The 22,012-nt window shown below is 40.9% G+C and overlaps 1 long non-coding RNA gene across 1 annotated transcript in view; it reads left to right on the forward strand.

The window, feature by feature from the left end:
- The window catches only part of LOC134298227 (uncharacterized), a 102,885-nt gene that overhangs the window by 61,255 nt on the left and 19,618 nt on the right, over positions 1 to 22,012 (forward strand). Inside the window, exons 2-3 of the long non-coding RNA XR_010005188.1 lie at positions 225 to 297; positions 2,439 to 2,524. This is a non-coding gene — a long non-coding RNA (uncharacterized LOC134298227). The remainder of the gene's footprint in view (positions 1 to 224; positions 298 to 2,438; positions 2,525 to 22,012) is intronic.

Raw genomic sequence — 22,012 nt, forward strand, 5'->3', positions numbered from 1 at the left:
TCATTTTATAGCAACCCATTCCTCTTTTCTGCTTTGTCCAATGAGATATATTTTCAGCAGCATTGGAATTGGCAAAATGATGGCAGGCTGGAGAAACACAGACGTTCAGTCTTGGTTTGCAGCAGTGGTTCCGCAGTAAATAATATAATAAAGCTTCAACTGAATAATAAGATTCTACTTTAACTGAGCCTACCTAACTCATGTGTTATTTTTGCATACAACAGGAAACGTAAGCAGCAGATGCCTCCAGAATCTCATGTATGAACAGCAAATCAGAGAGAGAGACAGAGACAACAGGTAAACTTACCTTACCAGCTACTGCAAGCATGTTAAAAAGCATAGATCTATATGTCTTGCCACCAAAATCGAAATCATATGAAAAGAGAGGACTGGTGAAAAAAAACATGACTGGAGGCCTTTTAGAAAAAGCTCTCATATGGTTTCTTGAAGGTTTAAAATGTTTTTGTTTAATTGTGCCACATTAAGCTAGTTGTGTCCTTGCATAAGTGCATTTGAAATAAACACTATATTATGATACTAGCTGTGCCCGGCCACGCGTTGCTGTAGCTTAGTCTGGTGGTGTTGGTCAGTCTACATTACGTTGTATTTATGCAGTGACCTCCACCCTTCTTTATACTCACATTAGTAGTAGTATTTGAAGTCTTCAATTTTTTTAAAAACCAATCAGGTTTTTTAAACCCGATTGGGCGCAACTTAAAGTCCTGTCTGGATCCGCCCAAAATTGCTGCTATAGGAATTATGCCCAGTAATACAGCTATTTCAGTAGACAAGTACTTTAGATTCTTTACTAGATTTCTACTAGTTCTATTTCTCTGCTGTATTTCTGCTAGCAAAACGATACCATTTGGTGTGAGCAAATGCTTGTAGATTTCCATGGAGAGATTCTTTATACTCTATGTGTACGTGTTTGTGTAAAATCATGTGGCTCTCCAGATGCTGATGCACTGCAACCCCTTTAGCTATAGCTTTCATTGTCAATGTTGGGTGTTGCGGGCCGACATCTGAGTACCACATGATTGTGTCCTGACTCTGCAGAAGTGCTGAGGATACTTTTCGTGTGAAGAGCTTCATTATCTTGTGCCCTCTCTTATTCTTTTTCAAAGGCTGTTTGTCATCAGATGTAGCATTTTCTTGCTTCTAAAATTGCCTTTATTTTGGGGTGGAGAATGAGGTCAGAGCTGCTAGATGTGAAGGGCAAATTTTCTGAATTTTTATTTTTAAAGTATTTAATTAATAATTCTTACCATTACATATTGGAATTCAGAGATTTGAACTACTCCAAAATCATCTACATGGGGGATAGAGATAGTGCATTTGCTTTCTGATGCATGAAACAAAGTTTTGATTCATGATACAAAATTATTTTAAATATTGCCAAGAAAAATTACCTTCAGGTTGTGTGTATAATGTGTATATGAAAAACATGCTAGTTTCCTGTTTAGATTTGGGGCTGTGGTAGCACAGCTTGTGAAACTGATAGCTGAAGGAAATATGTCAACCAGAGGATTGGCAGTTCAAAGTCGCGAGTTGGGGTGAGCTCCCGACTGTTAGCCCTAGCTTCTGCCAACCTAGCAGTTCGAAAGCATGCAATGTGAGTAGATCAATAGGTACCAACTTGGCGGGAAGGTAAAGGGGTGCCCGATGCAAATATGCAAAACATGCCAGCAACAGATCAGAGATATCTATGGATAACAGACTCCTTGGCATGGAAAAATGGAACAAGAGCACTTCCTCATGGCCAGAATTGAGCATCACCTCCAGACGCCAGAGATGAAAAAAGGGGGAGATTTTTACCTCTGTCTGTGTATTGTATGTCATTGTGTAATAGGCACTGAATGTTTGCCTTATATTTGTTCTGTAATCTACTCTGAGTCCCTCCAGGGAATATAAATAAAGTGTATTATTATTATTATTATTTTCTCTGATATATCACATTATGTATGTACAGTAGAGTCTCACTTATCCAAGACTCGCTTATCCAAGGTTCTGGATTATCCATGGCATTTTTGTAGTCAATGTTTTCAATATATCATGACATTTTGGTGCTAAATTCGTAAATACAGTAATTACAACATAACATTACTGTGTACTGAACTACTTTTTCTGTTAAATTTGTTGTATAACATGATGTTTTGGTGCTTAATTTGTAAAATCATAACTTAATTTGATGTTTAATAGATTTTTCCTTAATCCCTCCTTATTATCCAAGATATTCGCTTATCCAAGGTTCTGCCAGCCCGTTTAGCTTGGATAATTGAAATTCTACTTTATATGCAGGCACAGGTATTCTGAAAATGCAAAAAAGCTGAAATCCAAAACACTTTGGATCTCAAGAAATACACAACCTGTATAACATAGTCCAAGAAATCATTTCACTATTGCACTGATGCTATAACTTTGATGATTTTTTTTCAAAGACAAGAGAAGAGAAGGAGAAGGTGTTGAAGAGGAACTCCCATTATCTTTACCTTTCCCACAATTTATCTACAAACAGAAGCAGCAGGTAAGTTAAACAGCAAGTCAGCTGGCATGCAAAAAGCACAGCCAGGGCACCATGCACATATTACCATGTGAACCACAGCCATTGATGTCTGTGTGCTCCTCGGGACTTTTTGTTCTCATATGTCCCAGAATGTTTTTTAGACAAAATTGAAAATACAAATCAGCATTTGCAGCTGGCATTAGGAAGTGCCAGAAATTCATTTGGTATGATGAAACTACTATTTGAATATTAACTCCATCTGCTGAAAGAAAGAGACTGCCCTCCAAGACAGGGCAAGAGCAACACATGAGCCACATATAAGATCCCTTCCCGTCTTCCAGGATACTCTGCCCCTTGCTACCACCACAAGAAAAGCAGTATTTTAACATTTAAAAAGTCATTCTTCCTTCATAAAGCACTTCTTGTACACAAGTAGGTTGATGCCACTGGAAGCTCCCTGGAAATGCTGAGCACCTTAAAACAAGTTATATTGGCAATTCATGCTTTGTTCTAAAAAAAAAAAATGCTGTACTTTTTCAATGCAAAGCAATACTTTTGGTGGAAACAAGCAAGAGACACTTATATGCTTTAAGGCAGCGTTCCTCAACCTGGGGAACAGGATCCCTAGGCGGATTCGCGAGGGGGTTTCAGAGGGGTCACCAAAGACCATTAGAAAACACATATTTCTTCTTCTTTTTTTAAATTGATTTTTATTGAAACAAAACAGTGCAATAAAATCATAGGTAAAGGGGACGGAAAAAATACTGTAGTGGGGAAGAGGGAAAAAAAGATAATAAAAAAGGGGGAAGAGGGGAAGGAGGAGGGGGATAGTCCAGGATAATAAGGAAAAAGGGATTGTACTTCCATTCTTCTTCTTTGCAATGCATCTGGAAAAATTTCAGAAGTTCCATTCTATTGTTTCTTGCTTATTAATTTCTTCAATTCCTTCCTTCCCATTCTTACTCCTTTATCCCGGGGCTTTCTTACTTTGTCCTTTTCTTTCTGCCTATTTTTGAACTTCTGTCCTTTCTTTTTTATTTTATTTTTATTTTATTATCTTTTTATTTTTTCATATATTCTATAACCGGTCTCCAATCTGTATTCTTAGTGTATCTTCCAGTATTTCTTTGCAGTAAATATGTGAGCCGGTCCATATCCATGACTTCAGTTAGTTTTTCTAGCCACTCCTCTTTTGTTGGTATTATTCCTTGTTTCCATACTTTGGCATAAGCCATTCTTGCAGCTGTAGTCAGATAGAAGAATAGGATATCTTTGTTTCTATCCCATTGCTCTTCTTCGTTGATCATACTTAATAGAAAGTACTCCGGTTTCATTGGCAGTTTAATTTTTAAGATCTCTTGACAAGTTATATGTACCATTTTCCAATATTTTGCTGCCCTTTTGCACGTCCACCAGGTATGGTAGAACGTGCCTTCTTCTTCACCACATTTCCAACATTTATTACGAGTGCTTTTATACATTAGTCCTAATTTGTGTGGTGTCATGTACCACCGGTACATCATTTTATACCAATTCTCCTTTAAATTGGTTGCAAAGGTGTATTTTAATTTTATATTCCACCTAAGTTCCCAATTCTTCAATTTTATTGTCCTTCCTATTCTGATGGTCTTAGGAACCCAAATCCCTCTAGCATTTTCTGTTTGTCATGGGGGTTCTGTGTGGAAAGTTTGGCCCAATTCTATTGTTGGTGGGATTCAAGGGGTCCTTTGATTGTAGTTGAACTGTAAATCCCAGCAACTACAACTCCTAAATATCAAGGTCTGTTTTCCCCAAACTCCACTAGTGTTCACATTTGGGCATATTGAGTATTTGTGCCAAGTTTGGTCCGGATCCATCATTGTTTGGAGTCCACAGTGCTCTCTGGATGTAGGTGAACTACAACTCCAAAACTCAAGGTCACTGCCCACCAAACTCTTCCAGTATTTCCTGTTGGCCGTGGGAGTTCTGTGTGCTACGTCTGGTTCAATTCAATTATTGGTGGAGTTCTAAATTCTCTTTGATTGTAGATTGAGTATTAATCCCAGCAACTACAACTCCCAAATAACAAAATCAATCCCCTAGCAACCCCACCAGTATTCAAATTTGGGCGTATCAGGTATTTCCAGTGAATGAAAATATATCCTGCATGTCAGATATTTACATTACAATTTATAACAGTAGCAAAATCACAGTTATGAAGTAGCAACAAAAATAATTTTATGGTTGGGGGTCACCACAGCATGAGGAACTGTATTAAGGGGTCGCGGCATTAGGAAGGTTGAGAACCACTGCTTTAAGGTGAAGCAATAAAGGTGCATGGCCCCTAATGGGCTTTTGGGCAGGGGGCAATGATGTTTCAGCCTCTTTACCACCAGACATCTGAATCGCTTCCTGACTGTGGCTCAATTGTTTTAAATATAATCTATGTATCCATTTTACATTGATTTTTTCCACGTTTACATCTGATGGTTTTCTCCACAAACTATCCTTGGGTTTGTTGAGAAGTCTTTCCATTCCCTATTTGCTGTTTCTAGTTCCTAGGTAAAGGTAAAGGTTTCCCCTGACATTACGTCCAGTTGTGACGGACTCTGGGGGTTGGTGCTCATCTCTAAGCCAAAGAGCCAGCGTTGTCCATAGACACCTCCAAGGTCATGTGGCCGGCATGACTGCCTGGAGTGCCGTTACCTTCCCGCCAGAGCGGTACCTATTGATCTACTCACATTTGCATGTTTTCGAACTGCTAGGTTGGCAGGAGCTGGGGCTAACAGCGGGTGCTCATTCTGCTCCTGGGATTGAACCTGGGACCTTTTGGTCCACAAGTTCAGCAGCTCAGCGCTTTAATGCACTGTGCCAACAGGGGCCCCTAGTTCCTAGTTACTGCTAGTTCCTAGTTACTGCTTTTTACAGTATCTTAAGAAAAGCAAATGGCCCTTAAGATAGTTCACATTTATAGTGCAGTTATGATTAAACTGGGTAAGATTATACTATGCCTCCCATGGCATGATGTTTAAGCTAATAATGTATACATAGAACGTGTTCACAGAGTGAAAACAAACAACAGTTAATCCCATCAGTTATATCTCTTGTAACTGTTATTTTCCAGACTCTCGGGGATCAAAGCAGCAATGGGAAACCAAAACTGCTCATATGTGATGCTGCTCTCTTTTCTATGATGCAGATAACATGAAGTGATATATTGACATTTTCAAGGAGTGAAAAGTATGCCAAGATAGCTGGATTTAATTTCTACATTTCATCTTTTTTGTATTCAAATAATTCACTAACATTCTTGGTTTTGACAAGGAATGGAAAATTAACCCTTACAAACCCTCTTAGGCCCCTTCTACACTATCCTTATATAGTGTATAAGGATATATTTCAGGATTTGATCCCAGGTTCTCTGCTTTGAACTGGATCATATGAGGCCCCATCTACACAACCAAATCAAATCCAGATTATCTGCTTTGAACTGGATTATATGGCAGTGAAGATTCATATAATTTAGTTCAAATCAGATAATGTGGATTATCCGCTTTGATAATCTGGATTATATGGAAGTGTAGAAGGGGCCTGAGTCTCCACTGCTAGATAATCTGGGATAAACAGATAATCTGGGATCAGTTCATGGGAAATAGGACAGCGTAAAAAGGGCCTTAATAGCATGTATATAAGTTTCTCCCAGATTCATAGGGGATAGGTACACCTAATGGCAGAGAAGGTACACCTAGTGGCAGAGAAGGTACACCTAGTGGCAGAGAAGGTACACCTAGTGGCAGAGAAGGTACACCTAGTGGCAGAGAAGGTACACCTAGTGGCAGAGAAGGTACACCTACAGGCAGAGAAGATACACCTAGTGGCAGAGAAGGTACACCTAATGGCAGAGAAGGTACACCTAGTGGCAGAGAAGGTACACCTAGTGGCAGAGAAGGTACACCTAGTGGCAGAGAAGGTACACCTAATGGCAGAGAAGGTACACCTAATGGCAGAGAAGGTACACCTAGTGGCAGAGAAGGTACACCTAGTGGCAGAGAAGGTACACCTAATGGCAGAGAAGGTACACCTAGTGGCAGAGAAGGTACACCTACAGGCAGAGAAGATACACCTAGTGGCAGAGAAGGTACACCTAATGGCAGAGAAGGTACACCTAGTGGCAGAGAAGATACACCTAGTGGCATAGAAGGTACACCTAATGGCAGAGAAGGTACACCTAATGGCAGAGAAGGTACACCTAGTGGCAGAGAAGGTACACCTAATGGCAGAGAAGGTACACCTAGTGGCAGAGAAGATACACCTACAGGCAGAGAAGATACACCTAGTGGCAGAGAAGGTACACCTAGTGGCAGAGAAGGTACACCTAGTGGCAGAGAAGGTACACCTAGTGGCAGAGAAGGTACACCTAATGGCAGAGAAGGTACACCCAGTGGCAGAGAAGGTACACCTAGTGGCAGAGAAGGTACACCTAGTGGCAGAGAAGGTACACCTAGTGGCAGAGAAGCTGATCAGATAATTTTTTCTTCAGTGATGGAATATATGAGAGTGGGCAAGGTTTTTTTTTTAGGACATACCCCCCACCCTTTTCCCCTTTTGAAGCTGACCCTGAGGACTCTGCACTGCCTGTCTGTGTCACTATGAGAATCATAATGATCTAGGACCTCATCACACTAGAATTTGGATCCACTTTAAATCCACTTTAGGGAGGGGCCTTTAAACATCTCAGCCAGAGAGGCCCCGAGCCTTACAAACTACAAACCCCAGAATTCTGCTGGAGGCAGAAACTGATTTAAAGTGGATCCATGTTCTGGTGTGATGAGGTAATAGATTTAAGCCTGAAGCCATAGTTCTAACTGCACCATATGAAGCACTAGCCATCAACTACATTGTTTTATATCTCAAGTATGTATAATTAATGACAAAAGGATTCTACAAGTGCACAGTGGAATTCAATTTGTGATTTTCCCCAGTTATGCAGCTCACATTAGTGGAATCTGAGATTAGCTGGAGGGAGTGACAATAATGCCACAGGGTCTTTCTACCAGTATTTATCTTCAACATTGATGTAGTCTCCTCCTCCTTGGGAACTGCCCTTAGCAACCTCTTTTAAAGAGATAATAAATGCACTACATTTCACCATGGTGGAAAAGACTGACCAGGTATGATTTGTTTGTAGCTGCCAAGTCCTCCTCCTGCTCTCCTCCATTACTAGACAACAATGTCTAATATCTATCTATGGACCTCATCACATGGGGCTTTTTGCCCATCCTAGGATGCTGCCGAGACACAGCCAGGATGGAGCCTGCCAGAGACCATCACATAACACAGGGCTACTTCTGGAGGGGTCTGTTCCAGCTCTGTGCACGCTGTGTCTCAACAGCGGGCTAAGAGGCAACCCTTAGATCAGGGGTCTCCAAACTTTTTAAGCAAAGGGCCAGTCCACAATCCTTCAGATGTGGAGGGGCCGAATTATCATTTGGAAAAAAAATACAAACAAATTCCTATGCATACTGCACATGTCTTATTTGTAGTGCAACAACAACAACAACAACAACAACAATGAAAGAACAATACAATATTTTAAAATGAAAACAATTTTAACCAACATAAACCTATTAGGATTTCAATGGAAAGTGTGGGCCTGCTTTTGGCCAATGAGATAGTCAAGTTAATTAGGATTGTTGTTGTTGTTGTTGTTGTTGTTGTTGTTGTTGTTGTTGTTGTGTGCCTTCAAGTCATGTCAGAATTTGGGTGAGCCTAAGTCTAAAATTAATTATTTATTTACTACATTTATTTATTACATTTATATCCCACCCTTTTCACCCCGAAGGGGACTCAGAGCAGCTGTATGTACATACAATATATTATATTATTAGCATAGCACAATATTAGCATTATATATTACTGTATTGAACTATACCACTATACTATTATATAATATGTAATATATAACATACAATTAATATTATTATATGGTATTACTATTAATATTATATTGTATAACATTATAATATTTTATCAATATTATATGTATATACAATATATTATATTATTAAAACTGATATAAAAATATTATATTATAAAACTGAGGGCAGGGGCCAGGTAAATGACCTTGGAGGGCCGCATCCGGCCCCCGGGCCTTAGTTTGGGGACCCCTGCCTTAGATCATGGGTGACTATCCTTGTTCTCATAAACCAGTGGTTCTCAACCTGTGAGTCCCCAAATGTTTTGGCCTTCAATTCCCAGAAATCCTAACAGCTGGTAAACTGACTGGGATTTCTGGGAGTTGTAGGCCAAAACACCTGGGGACCCACAGGTTGAGAACCACAGTCATAAACCAAGCCAGGGACAGATGGGAAACACCGTATGATGGTAAGGAAACGATATGGGGCACTGCCCCACAGATTCCCTCACTGTCTCCTGCCTTAAGGACCTCCATGTAATGAGGTCCTAACTATCTATCAATGTATCTGTCTTATAAATATGTATATCACATAATTATATCATATCCAAGGATCTCAGGGTGGTAGCCAAGAAAATCAGGTTAAACATTTTGAAACAAAATGTGGAGCACTAAACATAATTTACACTCCAAAGAGATATTAAAGCATCCCAAAAGATTAAAACAAGTCAAAACAGTTAAAATTATGAGCAAGTATAAACTGGATAAAGCCCGTAGGCTTTAATAAAAAGCCATGTTTTCACCTGGCACAAAAAAAAAAGTGTGATGCTGCCGAGAACCCAGTTTCTCTGCTCTCGTTTTTACAGGCTGGTTTTTGAAAAAGTGAGAAACCCGAAAGAATAACAGCATCATTTGAGTCATGTTTTTAGGCACCACGGGTGGAATGGAGAAAAGTTTGTGACTGCAGCTAATACGCATCCTTTGTTATCTCTAATTCACTGTGGGTAGATGGTTTTCCATGTCAGTGAATCTTTGCTTCGTTTTAATATGAATTTTATGGGAGTTAACTAAGGCACTGAAACCATTCCCCTAATTGGCTGTGTGCCATAAATTTCATCATAGTGGGAAATGTTTAAAGATTGAAAAGAAATGGATTCACGACTTCCATTCATATGGGAGGCTCCAGCTGCCATTTTTTTTTTCAAGTCAGGAGCGCCTGAGAAACTGCAAGTCGCTTCTGGTGTGAGAGAATTGGCTGTCTGTAAGGATGTTGCCCAGGGGACACCCAGATGTTTTTGATGTTTTTACCATCATTGTGGGAAGGTTCTCTCATGTCCTCTCATGGAACTGGAGCTGATCGAGGGAGCTCATCCTCACTCTCCCCGGGTTGGATTCGAACTGGTAACCTTCAAGTCAGCAACCCAAATTTCAAGTCATCAGCCCTGCTGGCACAAGGGTTTAACCCATTATGCTACAAGGGCTCCTGTACCAGTTGCCATTGGTTACGCTCCAGCTTTGGTGTAGCTCAGGTAAGCAATGCGGGACATAGAAGGAGACCAACAATGTTAACTGTCAATTTGCCTGATATGTGCTCAAAATGCAGTGTAGTCTGCTATCAGTATCTTTTTATCATAGAAAATCTGCAGAAATAAAAAAAATAAAGTGTGCCCCAAAGTCAAACACTAGGCATGTGCGATCCAGGAAAAAAAATGGTTCAAAAGTAGGGGGTGCTGGTGCTTCGTTTCTAAAGTCATTTCTGAATTTTGAAGCAAAAAAAATCAAAACTTTCCGAAACTTCTGAATCTTTGTATGTACCTTGTTCCTTGGCGGCTGCGGTTCCTTCTTCCTCAGCCGAGAAAGGCGAAGGAGAAGGAGGGAAAGCTGGTGCTTGGTTCAGATCGAGTTGCTTCGGGAGTGAAGGGGAGGAGGAGAATCCGGATTGGGAGCTGTGGGCGGGTTGGGTTTGCAAAGCATTGGAGAACTTTGTGCAAAAGAGGGAGAGAGAAAGGGAAACCAAGGGAAACTTCTATGGCTTCCTTCCTCACCTTTTTCTCCTCCTCCTCTTCCTTCCTCCTTCCTTCCCTCCTTGATGGCAGTGGGGCTGAGATCCTAGGAGGCAGTGCGCCACAAGAAGCCCGGGCAGACAGGTTGCAGAGGGAGCTGGACAAGGAGAGGGCCCTCCGAGAGCAAGTAGTCGCCCCGGGTTGGTTGGAGCAGCAGCAGCAAGCAGGGCACAGTTTCCTCCCTCTTTTCCTTCCACACATTCCTCACTCATGTTTAGCGCACAGGGAGGGACACTCTTGCAAAATAGCCCCTTCTCTTCCTCCTCCTTTTCAATACTATATCCAGGAGTGAAAACATTCCTATGGTTTCTATGGGGCTCTTAAGCTCGATGCAGGAGATTGGTTGAAAACTCTTATATCAGAAGGTATTCTGAAGGCATTCAGAGGATGGGCTCCAACACTTCGAATTGGAAAGTTAATTCGGAAGCGCCAAACCAGCAGAAACCTGTTTGAATGTATTACGATTAATGAATTTATTACGATTAACGACAATTCCGATTAATTTGTCCATGCCTATTTATTTATTTATTTACAGCATTTATATTCCGCCCTTCTCACCCCGAAGAGGACTCAGGGCGGATCACATTACACATATAGGCAACCATTCAATGCCTTTTAACATAGAACAAAGACAAGACAAACATAGGCTCCGAGCAGGCCTCGAACTCATGACCTCCTGGTCAGAGTGATTCATTGCAGTGATTCATTGCAGCTGCTCTCCAGCCTGCACCACAGCCCGAGCCTAGCAAACACAACCATGTTACATTATAACCTTCTTATCCACAGATTCAACTTTGCCAATTTTATTTACCTATGTTCCGCCCCCCACTCCCAAACAATGTTTGTGGCCCTCTCTAGTTCCTCCAGTGCAATTCTATGGTATGCTTCTGGCACAAACATACAGTTTCCGGTATATTATTCATGGTTCCATGGAGGGTGGTAGCGGTGGTTTTGGAACACAGCTACCATGGATACAACATTAATACAGTATTGCATGCAAAATGCAAAATACCAAATGTAAACACAACATTCCCCACACCTGCCACTCAATTAATTAAGAAAGAATGTAAAAGACAAAAAATAAAAATGATTTCAAACTATGCTTTCCATAATTATAATTTGACCCTTAAATTCTACCTCACTCTATCTTAAACATACTTTCATTCATATGTTTAACTCATGCTAATTAATAAAATCAACAGGCATTAAATTAATTAATAATTCCAACAGATATTAAATTAATTAATATTACCAACAGGTATTAACCACCCTTAATTTGCTCCCAAAATCAATTAAGGCTGTCTGCTACTTTAATGGCAGAAGGAGACAAGTTACATTCATCACCTTTCTTTTCCCTTTGGCCCCCCAGCTTTATGTATGAGTTATAAAGGCCTGCATTTAAAGATGAACGATTTTGAGAAGATAAATGTCTTTGGTGAGCGCTCTGCAATGGCTGGACGCTAACAAAAACAGAACCATATTTGACACAGTTGAATCTCACACACCCTTGTGATCTCAGAAATATGCCCTTTTATGATGCCAGTAAAATTGTCAGTTAAATGCAGGGAGACATTGTGAAAAATGGTTGGGTTTTACTGCAGCTGGGGGTGATGACTCCATATCCAGAGCAAGATAATGGCCAATAAAAACTTTGCGATGAATGGTGTGGTTGTGCATTTCTCAAACAGTCTTGTGCAATTTTCTCACAGCCGACAGTGAGCTCCAGGGTATTCATTTTGCTCTCTGAAGACTGTTGACTGTAAGGTATGTCTCTGGTTTCAGCTGTTAAATTCAGAATTAGCTCCTGACCCTTTTCACATATGTGACAAATAAAGTAGCAGTCATGGCAACATTATTTTATGGTGCGATTAATGGGTTTTACATCTAACAATAGCTCGGGAAATGAAATGGAGGAGCCCAAATCTGATCTCTTGGAACTCAGATTTACAGTTTCTCTGAACAGCACTTTTATTACAGATTCTCTAAATACCTTCTAGTCTAGGATATGTCCCTGTTGAATGTGAGTAAGCCAACGTAGCATGCAATGTTCTATTTCTGCACAGAGTGGACATCTGTGGTCATTTTGGCTCTCTTGTTTTGTTCATAGCGGTAAGAGATTCTAATTCCAATTTTAGAATCATTTTCTGAGAATGCTCACAAAGTTTGACATCGTGGCTTCACTATCATCACTTATATCCCAGATAACTCCTGCTAACACCATTTTTTTTTTTGGTTTGGAAACACCTGGAAATTCTTTAAACTGAGAAAGATAAAAGTTTCTTGTCTTGGTACTGCTATAAAGAAAGCAGGAGGGAGACTTTATTATAGCCTGCCAAGTGCCATATTGCTTGCACATTTCCCTTACTAAATGTGAGAAGTAGCTCATTGGAATAACATAAATTTGAATGCTATAGATATTAGCCAATAGGTGCAAAAATGAGCTTTATAGAAGTGATCCCTAAGCTACCTTATTAGAACAACTGACAATTTCCCATTTCCAGTACAGTATAGAAACTTGTAGTGTAATTGTGTCCATTGACAACATTTTTTCTTTCCTTGGAGCTCTCCAAGGATCGACAGCAGATTAAAGTCTAGCACCAGTCCATGGACAGCTTTTCACACTATATAATGTATGGGACTAGCACCATATTTATGGCCTTTGGCCATCACTGCTTTTTTCTTTCCTGAAAAATTACTAGTTCAGGGACTGCTACTTTGAATAGCACTACCCTTCTCTGGTGGTTTGATCACTGGACTACTACTCTGAAGACTAGGGTTCAAATGTCTACTCAGTCACGGAAACCCTCTGGGTGACCTTGAGCAAGTTTCTCTCAGTCTCAGAGGAAGGCAAAGGCAACTGTCCTTTGAACAAATTTTGCCAAGAAAATCCTGTGATAGGTTTGCCTTAGACTTGTCATAAGTTTGAAATAACTTGAAGGCAGACAACAATAGTTTTACAGCACTGTTTGAATTTCAGACTAATAGGAAACATACTGAGAAAATTTGCACCGATGTTCATCAACATTGCATAGCATCCCTGTATCTTCACCAACGGGTGAAAGTATATTTGTGACTGTCTATTGAACTTGAAGAGTTACTACAACTAAATCTCCGCTTGCAAAAGTCCCACATCAGAAGAATTTGCCTTAGAGAAGGGAAACTGGCAAAATATCTGGTTTATGCCCTGATTTCATGTTCTGTTCATCATTTTGTTATAGTATTGTGCTTTTGTATGGAATTGCTGTTCATTTTGTGTCTCATTAGTCTCATTTTCATATTTGTTCCCACTAATGAAAATGGGGAGCCTATACGAACAGAATTTTCATCCAGCTTACGAAAAAAATGAAAATTCTCGGACCGTTGGTTGCAATGGGAGGGTTTCCGAGGCTCACCCCCCCCCCCCCCCCGGGCTTGGTTTTTGGGCCAGAGGGGTGAAAATCACCACACACTGAAGGCATTTTGACCCCTTTTAGCCCACCAACTTTTAAAACGTTTGAGTCTTCCCCAGAGTACTATTGTTATTTTTGTTGTTGTTGTTGTTGTTGTTGTTGTTGTTGTTGTTGTTGTTGCTGTTATTATTACTACTACTACTATTATTAACACCAATTGGCACACATCAGCTGCTATGGGGAAGCAGCCCTCTCTCAGACTCAGCTTAGGGTCCCAGAATAAATGTTATTAATATTAATATTATTATTAACACCCATTGGTACACATCAGTTGTAATGGGAAATCAGCCCTCTGTCAGTACCTGCTTATTGTTACGGGGCCGAAATGAAAGTAAAAATGAAAGCAAGCATGATGACTGTGCTGTTTTCACTTTCGTGTTGCCGCTCGTTTCCTACGAAAATGTTGTCATTTGTTTTGTGTAGACGAATGGTCAAAACGAAATGACAGCATGAAGAAAGTGAAGGAAAAAATTCACGCACATCTCTACTCTGTTATAAGAATAGACAAATGAAAACCTAAAGACCTCAACTGTTCTCCAACAATGTGACACCTGGATTTTTCACAGCTTCTGATTCCAAGCCTACAGCAGCTACTTTCAGTGATGAGCAGACTTTACTTTGACCATAGAGTATATTAATTAAGATAGAACCTTTAAACTTTGGGTGTAACTCAATTTATTCACCACCTGATTAACCTTGAAGCCATAGCTGCCACTGGATAAGAGTCCTGGTTATCCCCTAATTTTATCTACTGTTAAGCACAGTGACCAATGGCTACTTCTTCCTTCGAGGCCATTTCCAGAAGATGTTGTTGGGGACATATTATATGATACTATGGCCATTCGAAAATCGTATTCTGTGTTCTATTTAATATTTATGTGAACTACTTCCCAGGAGATTGTCTACAATTCTGGAGTATGCTGCTGTCAATAGGTAGGAGATAAAAACTTTTAAAAAAATCACCAGATGTTGTTGCTCATCTGAAATGATGTCTGAAGGCAATAATAAAATTAATATGATCTAATAACAGACACCTAACCCAGCCAAGACAAGAAGTGCTTCTGAGTAAGAAAAGGGTTCATTCTAGAACTGGAATCCACTCTGTTTTGGAGTTACCTGACCTCAGGCTCTTTCAGCTGTGGAGATTTGCCGGAACTGCCATAGGCCTGGCCAGGTAATTCCTGTGGTTAGGAATGTGCCCCACTGTGTTCATTTCTGAGAACATTTGATCTTATGGTTGCCTGAGGGCGCTTCCATGGATTAAACCCATGACGAAGCAGGTTTCTTCCCAAAAACCCAGGCTTGTGTCCCCATCCAAGTAACTTCCAGAATGGCATCTGGCCACCTACCTACCCCCCCTCAAAGAAGCCCCCAAAAGCCTTAAAAGTAAAAGAAAACTTGTTGGGCTGCCATGTCAACTCTTCAGCAGGTCTCCTGGTGTGTAGAAATTACGTGGAAGGAGGTGAGGTGGGGAGAGGCAGGAGCGATTTGTCCCTCTGCCTCTTGATGTGCCATTTTTATGTGCTAGGCGGCCTTTAAATAAAAGAAAATAGAAGTTTTCTTTTATTTAAAGGGCTTTTGGGGGAAGAAGTTGGGGAAGGGGTGGGTGCCCTCCTTGGTTCTCCAGGCTTTTATCATTTTGGATTGCGGAACAGGTTGCTGTGAGTTTTCCGGACTGTATGCCCATGTTCCAGAAGCATTCCCTCCTGACATTTTGCCTACATCTATGGCAGGCATCCTCAGAGGTTGTGAGGTCTGTTGGAAACTAGGCAAGTAGGGTTTATATATCCATGCAATGTCCAGGGTGGGAGAAAGAACTCTTGTCTGTTTGAGGCAAGTGTGAATGCTGCAATTGGCCAGCTTGATTAGCATTGAACAGACACTCACAATCCTTTTATACACAAAAATCCAAGTGGAAACTTTCATAACTTGTTGGGAAGGGAATAACTGTTGTGTTTCTTTCAAGGAGCCCCGGTGGCGAAGTGCGTTAAATCACTGAGCTAGAGACCGAAAGCTCCCAGGTTCAAACCCCGGGAGTGGCCGCTGTTAGCTCCAGCTCCTGCCAACCTAGCAGTTCGAAAACATGCCAATGTGAGTAGATCAATAGGTACTGCTCCGGCGGGAAGGTAACGGCGCTCCATGCAGTCATGCTGGCCACATGACCTGGAGATGTCTACGGACAACACCGGCTCTTCGGCTTAGAAATGGAGATGAGCACCAACCACCAAAGTCAGACATGACTGGACTTAACGTCAGGGGGAACCTTTACCTTTACCTTTTTTCTTTCATTATTAAGTACGGGTAATTGGAAATAGCGCATTCCTGCTGAGCTATGGCCAATTAACCACAGCTTATTAATAGATGCAGAAAGTGCTTTCATCCTTCCTCCACTTTATTCTGTGGCAGTGATTCTGTGGGTCTTCAGGTGTTTTGGCCTATAACTCCCCGAAATCCCAGCCAGTTTACCAGCTGTTAGGATTTCTGGGAGCTGAAGGCCAAAACATCTGGGGACCCACAGGTTGAGAACCACTGTTCTAGAGAACCACTGTTCTATGGGATCTACAGTAGAGTCTCACTTATCCAACATAAACGGGCCGGCAGATAAGCAAATATGTTGGATAATAAGGAGGGATTAAGGAAAAGCCTATTAAACATCAAGTTAGATTATGATTTTACAAATAAGCCCCCAAACATCATGTCATACAACAAATTTGACAGAAAAAGTAGCTCAATACGAAATAATGCTATGTAGTAATTACTGTATTTACGAATTTAGCACCAAAATATCACGATTTATTGAAAACATTGACTACAAAAATGCATTGGATAATCCAGAACGCTGGATAAGCGAGTGTTGGATAAGTGAGACTCTACTGTATTTGTTCTGACATGGATTTGTTTTGCCTGACACCTTTAAAAAGATTTTTGTAAGTTGCTTTGAGATTTTTTGGTATTAGGCAGTGTATAAATATTTTGATAAATAAACAATAATAAATATTTGATAGTTCTCCCACATTTTTGAAATATTTTTATTTGCTGATTTATTTCGGTTTTCATTCTCTTCTTTTTCTCTTCTATTTTATTTTAAATAGTTGTAAACTGTACAAAACAATGCAAATAGATTCAAAGGGACAAATGAATGATTTCTAAATAAACATTCTTTGTCTGTTTGTGCCTTCTCCATTTCCCTAGTGTTGAATTTTGCATGGGGAAGTCCTTCTGCTCTAAAAAGTGTCATGCTGGCAGATGCACACACATGGGTGTGTGCATAAATACACCCGCTGTGAAAAGAAAGTTTCTCCATACATTTTGCAACAGTTGTTCAATGAACAAACCTTTTTGAAATTCTTAGTGAAGCCTTGTTTGAAGTTGCAGAGCCAGCGTTTCTAAGTTTGTTCTTTTGTTGCTGTTTTTGTCAAAATAGAAATAACGCTCAGTGTCAGCTCCCTTTTTCAGTTACACTTTGATCAATAAAACTTCTGCCTACAAGAGCTTAGATAGTAATAAACAAACACATATATCCATTGAATCGAAAGCTATACACAATCCCAGAAAGATGTGAGTTTTGATTCTCAAAACAGTTTTTAAAATACTGATAAAATATTTTCTTCCAGATAATGGTAAAAGATGCAAATTGGTTTTTCCCTTAAATCAGAGTTATTCAACTCCTCCCATACCAGAATTATTTGACTTTGAATGACTGACTTACATTTAGGAATACATATATTCAGCTGAAGAATGACGAGAAAGTACTTCTTATCACAAAGCAAGATGTAGAAATGTTTCAGATTAAAACACTTGACTTGAAATATCTAAAATACACAGTTGAACAAGGAAAGTTTATTCACACATACCCACAATCCTCTTAGTGAAGGTAAATGTAAAGGTTTTCCCCTGACATGAGGTCTAGTCATGTCCAACTCTGGGGGTTGGTTCTCATCTCCATTTCTAAGCTGAAGAGCCAGCGTTGTCCATAGCCACTGCCAAGGTCATGTGGCTGGCATGACTGCATGGAGTGCCATTACCTTCTTGTCAGAGCAATACCTATTGGTCTACTCACATTTGCAAGTTTTCGAACTGCTAGGTTGGCAGAAGCTGGGACTAACAGCGGGCGCTCACTCTCCTCACCGGATTCAAACCTGTGACCTTTCGTTCCACATGTTCAGCAGCTCAGTGCTTTAATATGCTGTGCCACTGAGGGCTCCCCCTCTTAGTGAAATTTTGACGTTTTGTTCCATTCTGGCTTGTTTTTATCAGTCAGTCAACCACCATAGATCATGTCAAAATCCTGCAAGTCAGTGTGTTTAATGAATTGTTCTTTGACTGGGAAATGTTGACAACAACAACAACAACAACAACAACACTTTATTTATATACCGCCCTATCTCCCCAAGTCGACTCAGGGTGGTCTCCAACATAAGGCAAAACATTCAGTTGCCAAAAGGGACAACAAAATTAAACATCATAAAACAAAAGCATACAATCCTGCTAAAAACAACCACAAAAAATTAAAATCCAGTTTTAGTCTACTCCATCAAGCCATGAAATATCAACATGAACAGAAAGGAGAAATTTCTGGATTTCTTCTTGGGTGCTAACCCTAGAGTTCAACAGGACACATTAAATCAGCTTAAAATAGGCTTGCCAAATCCCTAGGCTTGAGATGGAGTTTCAAAACTTTGCCAGACACAGGAGGAAAAACTATTTTTCTCTGGACTCATTTCCAGCCAACTTCCTGTCACTCAAGAATTTCCATTTTCATGTATCTTCTTCCAATTTCAATCTTTTTCCTCTCTGTTCTATGTGAGAAAAAGACCAAGGGTGCTTCCAGACAGCGCCAAAATCCTCATTTTAAATCAAAGACAAAAAAATGTTTGTGAAACATTCATACACAGAAGTATAGAATGACATCTGGGGCAAGAAATCAAATTATTTGGCAAGAATAGTTATGCTAGTATAGTCTTCTATTTCTGACGGTGTGTATTAATGCTATGTCTGTGGATACCTAGTTGACTTTGTAGAAGGAACTGGATTTCTGCTTCTCTAGGATTTATTTACTAATTCCAGGCTTTAGCTGCTGCTTTGGTATATATCAGTGAGTGAAGCAATTTGCTCTTCAGCATTTTTTTTAACAGGAGATATAATCCCTGGCAAAGACGAAAGCAAATTCCATCTGCAGTAAATCAATAATCCTGAAATCTTGCTTTTCCACCAAGGTGGGATTTTGAACAGAAAACACCTGCAAATCCCTCCCAGTACCTTTCCTAATTTGCTGTTAGAAAAAATTGGTGGTTGGTGGCTTCCAGAAGTCTTAGTTCAGATTCAAGAAATCTCTATGAACACAAATGCTCCACTCCAAAAGAACTGAATAAGTGGATGCAGGAAAAATGCCAACTGGCAAATTCTGGCAAAACCCAAAGAGCCTGCACTTTCATTGAGCCTAGAAAAACCCCTTCATTTGTTCTCTATTCCTGTCCTATGATTCTTATTCCTTCTTCATTGCTGACAGCTGCTTATGGCACAGTGCTGATGTTATTCAAAGGAATGGCATGGGCAGGGAAAAAAATCTATATTCCATCTACTAAGGAACCAAGACCCTGCACCAGAGGGTGCAATTAATTGCTTTATGATGATAGAGCTATGTTAGTGACAAGATATGTCACCATGATAGGTTTTTTGTGTGTCTGGAGCGACTTGAGAAACTGCAAGTCGCTTCAGGTGTGAGACAATTGGCCGTCTGCAAGGACGTTAAACCAGGAGATGCCCAAATGTTTTTATGTTTTACCATCCTTGTGGAAGGCCTCTCTCATGTCCTCACATGGGAAGCTGGAGCTGATAGAGGGAGCTCATCCGCTCTTTCCCCGGATTTGATCTGGCAACCTTCAGGTCAGCAACCCAACCTTCAAGTCAGCAGGCCTGCTGGCATAAGGGTTTAACCCATTGTGCCACCAAGGGCTCCCAAAGCTGTCTAACTCAGGGTAGACAAATGTGCATAAGATCCCAACTCGTAATAGACTATATTTGTTTAACTAAAGTGCTGCTTCAGCCACCTGGAATGCCTTCTTTAGATCACTGTAAGATTGTTTGCATTTCTAAGGGTTTTTACCATTTAAGATGTAAAGGAGGATCCTCCTTAGAGAAAGGAAGTGAAAAATCTAGATTGCGTTGATTTGTGTCCCCCCTCCTCTTTTTTCTTTGTCCCAGGAAATCTTTCATTGTTGTGTCTTATTTATTTGGGGGATTTAATCCACACACCATTCAAGGTAGGTGTCTGAATGGTTCGAAAGAAGTGATACTGATTGGGAAAAAAGATGGCAGCATCAAGTTTCTTCTCTGACGGACATGAAACAGCATCTGTCTGCACTGCATGTTATGTTTCAGTACTGTATTCAGTCTGAAAACCTTGTGTGCTCTGATTAATATGGATGAGCTAACCAAGCAAGCATCCTTCAAAGGCAAGTGGCAGATTCAACTTCCTCTATCCACAGCCCTATTGAATTTGAGCTAATCATCACAAACAATAGTGACACGTAAAAGCTCTGTGTTATCATTTTGGTCAGGATGGGAATCCAGTGAGCAAACAAGGCTTCCTCTAGTGGATGATGTCACTGCTTTTGTTCTAAAAATAGAACCAGAGCTGAGCTTACTCTGAGCTATACCATTGATATGAACAGGGGTGTTATTTCAGTTTCTGTATTTTCCTAAAAGAAATGAGAGAAAGTGGGCTGGAGCGACCATATCCTGCACGATACAACAGATCTGGGGGCAGATGCAGCTATCCCAGCTATTCCTTCTGATTTCCCTATCTATGAGAAAAAAATAGTATATTCCATGCAGGCTATCCTGCATCCACTAAACTCATCTGCAGTGTTTTGTCCTATACTCCTATATTCTGCACAGGTCTCTTTGATCTTTTGCCCATACACAGATTTTGTTCCCCTTCTGTCCATTTCCAGACATCCAAAATGATAAAAGATCTGGAAGCCAAGCCCTATAAGCAGGGCCAGCCCAAGGTAATTTTCAAGTGTAGGCCAACAGAATTTTGGCGCCCCTCACCCCAAAACCAATAACTGAAAAATAAAAGTGTTGGATAAGCGAACATGTTGGATAATAAGGAGGGATTAAGGAAAAGCCTAAATAAAGAACAACACTCTGAAAACAGGGGAAATCCAGACAGGAAACAATCAGGGCCAGCTAACACCTCCCAACCAAGGATGCCCTCAGGGAGGAAGCAGCCAAGCTTTGAATCTGCAAGGCCATTAAATGCTAACCAAGCTGGCCAATTGTAACATTCACACTAGCCTCAAACAGACAAGAGCTCTTTCTCCCACCCTGGACTTTCCACAGATATATAAACCCCACTTACCTAGCTTCCAACATATCTCACAACCTCTGAGGATGCCTGCCATAGATGTGGGTGAAGCGTCAGGAGATAATGCTTCTGGAACATGGCCAGGCAGCCCAGAGACCTGGCCTCGAGGAAGGGGCGAGAAGGAAGGGGTTCGCCACTTTGGGGAACAGAGAAGTGGCGTTTCTCTGCTCCGCAAAGCGGCGAATGCCTTCCTGGCAAAAAGGAAGCGGTTCGCCACTTTGGGGAGCAGAGAAGCGGCGTTTCTCTGCTCTGCAAGCGGTGAACGCCTTCCTGACAAAAAAGAAGCGGTTCGCCGCTTTGGGGAGCAGAGAAGCGGCGTTTCTCTGCTCCCCAAAGCGGCAAACCCCTTCCTGGCAAAAAGGAAGAGGTTCGCCGATTTGAGGAGCAGAGAAGTAGCATTTCTCTGCTCCCCAAAGCGGCAAACCCCTTCCTTGCAGAGGTAGGCGCAGCCGTGGAGGCAAGAATTGCCTCAACGGCACCCCCCTAGAGGATGGTGCCACAGGCAACTGCCTAATTTGCCTCGTGGTTGAACCGCCCCTGCCTATGAGGAGAATCTTAGGGAGTTGAGTATATTTAGCCTGTAGAAGAGAAGGCTGAAAAGGGACTTGAAGCCATGTCTAAATATTTGAAAGGATCCCATATTTCCTCACTTCCCACAGCAGCCATTGTGCTCCTACTGCAACAAACTGCAGAGAATCAAGCTAGATTTCTGCTGCTCCAGTGATTATCACA

Source organism: Anolis carolinensis, chromosome 4, assembly GCF_035594765.1.
Source record: "Anolis carolinensis isolate JA03-04 chromosome 4, rAnoCar3.1.pri, whole genome shotgun sequence".
NCBI classification, from domain to species: domain Eukaryota; kingdom Metazoa; phylum Chordata; class Lepidosauria; order Squamata; family Dactyloidae; genus Anolis; species Anolis carolinensis.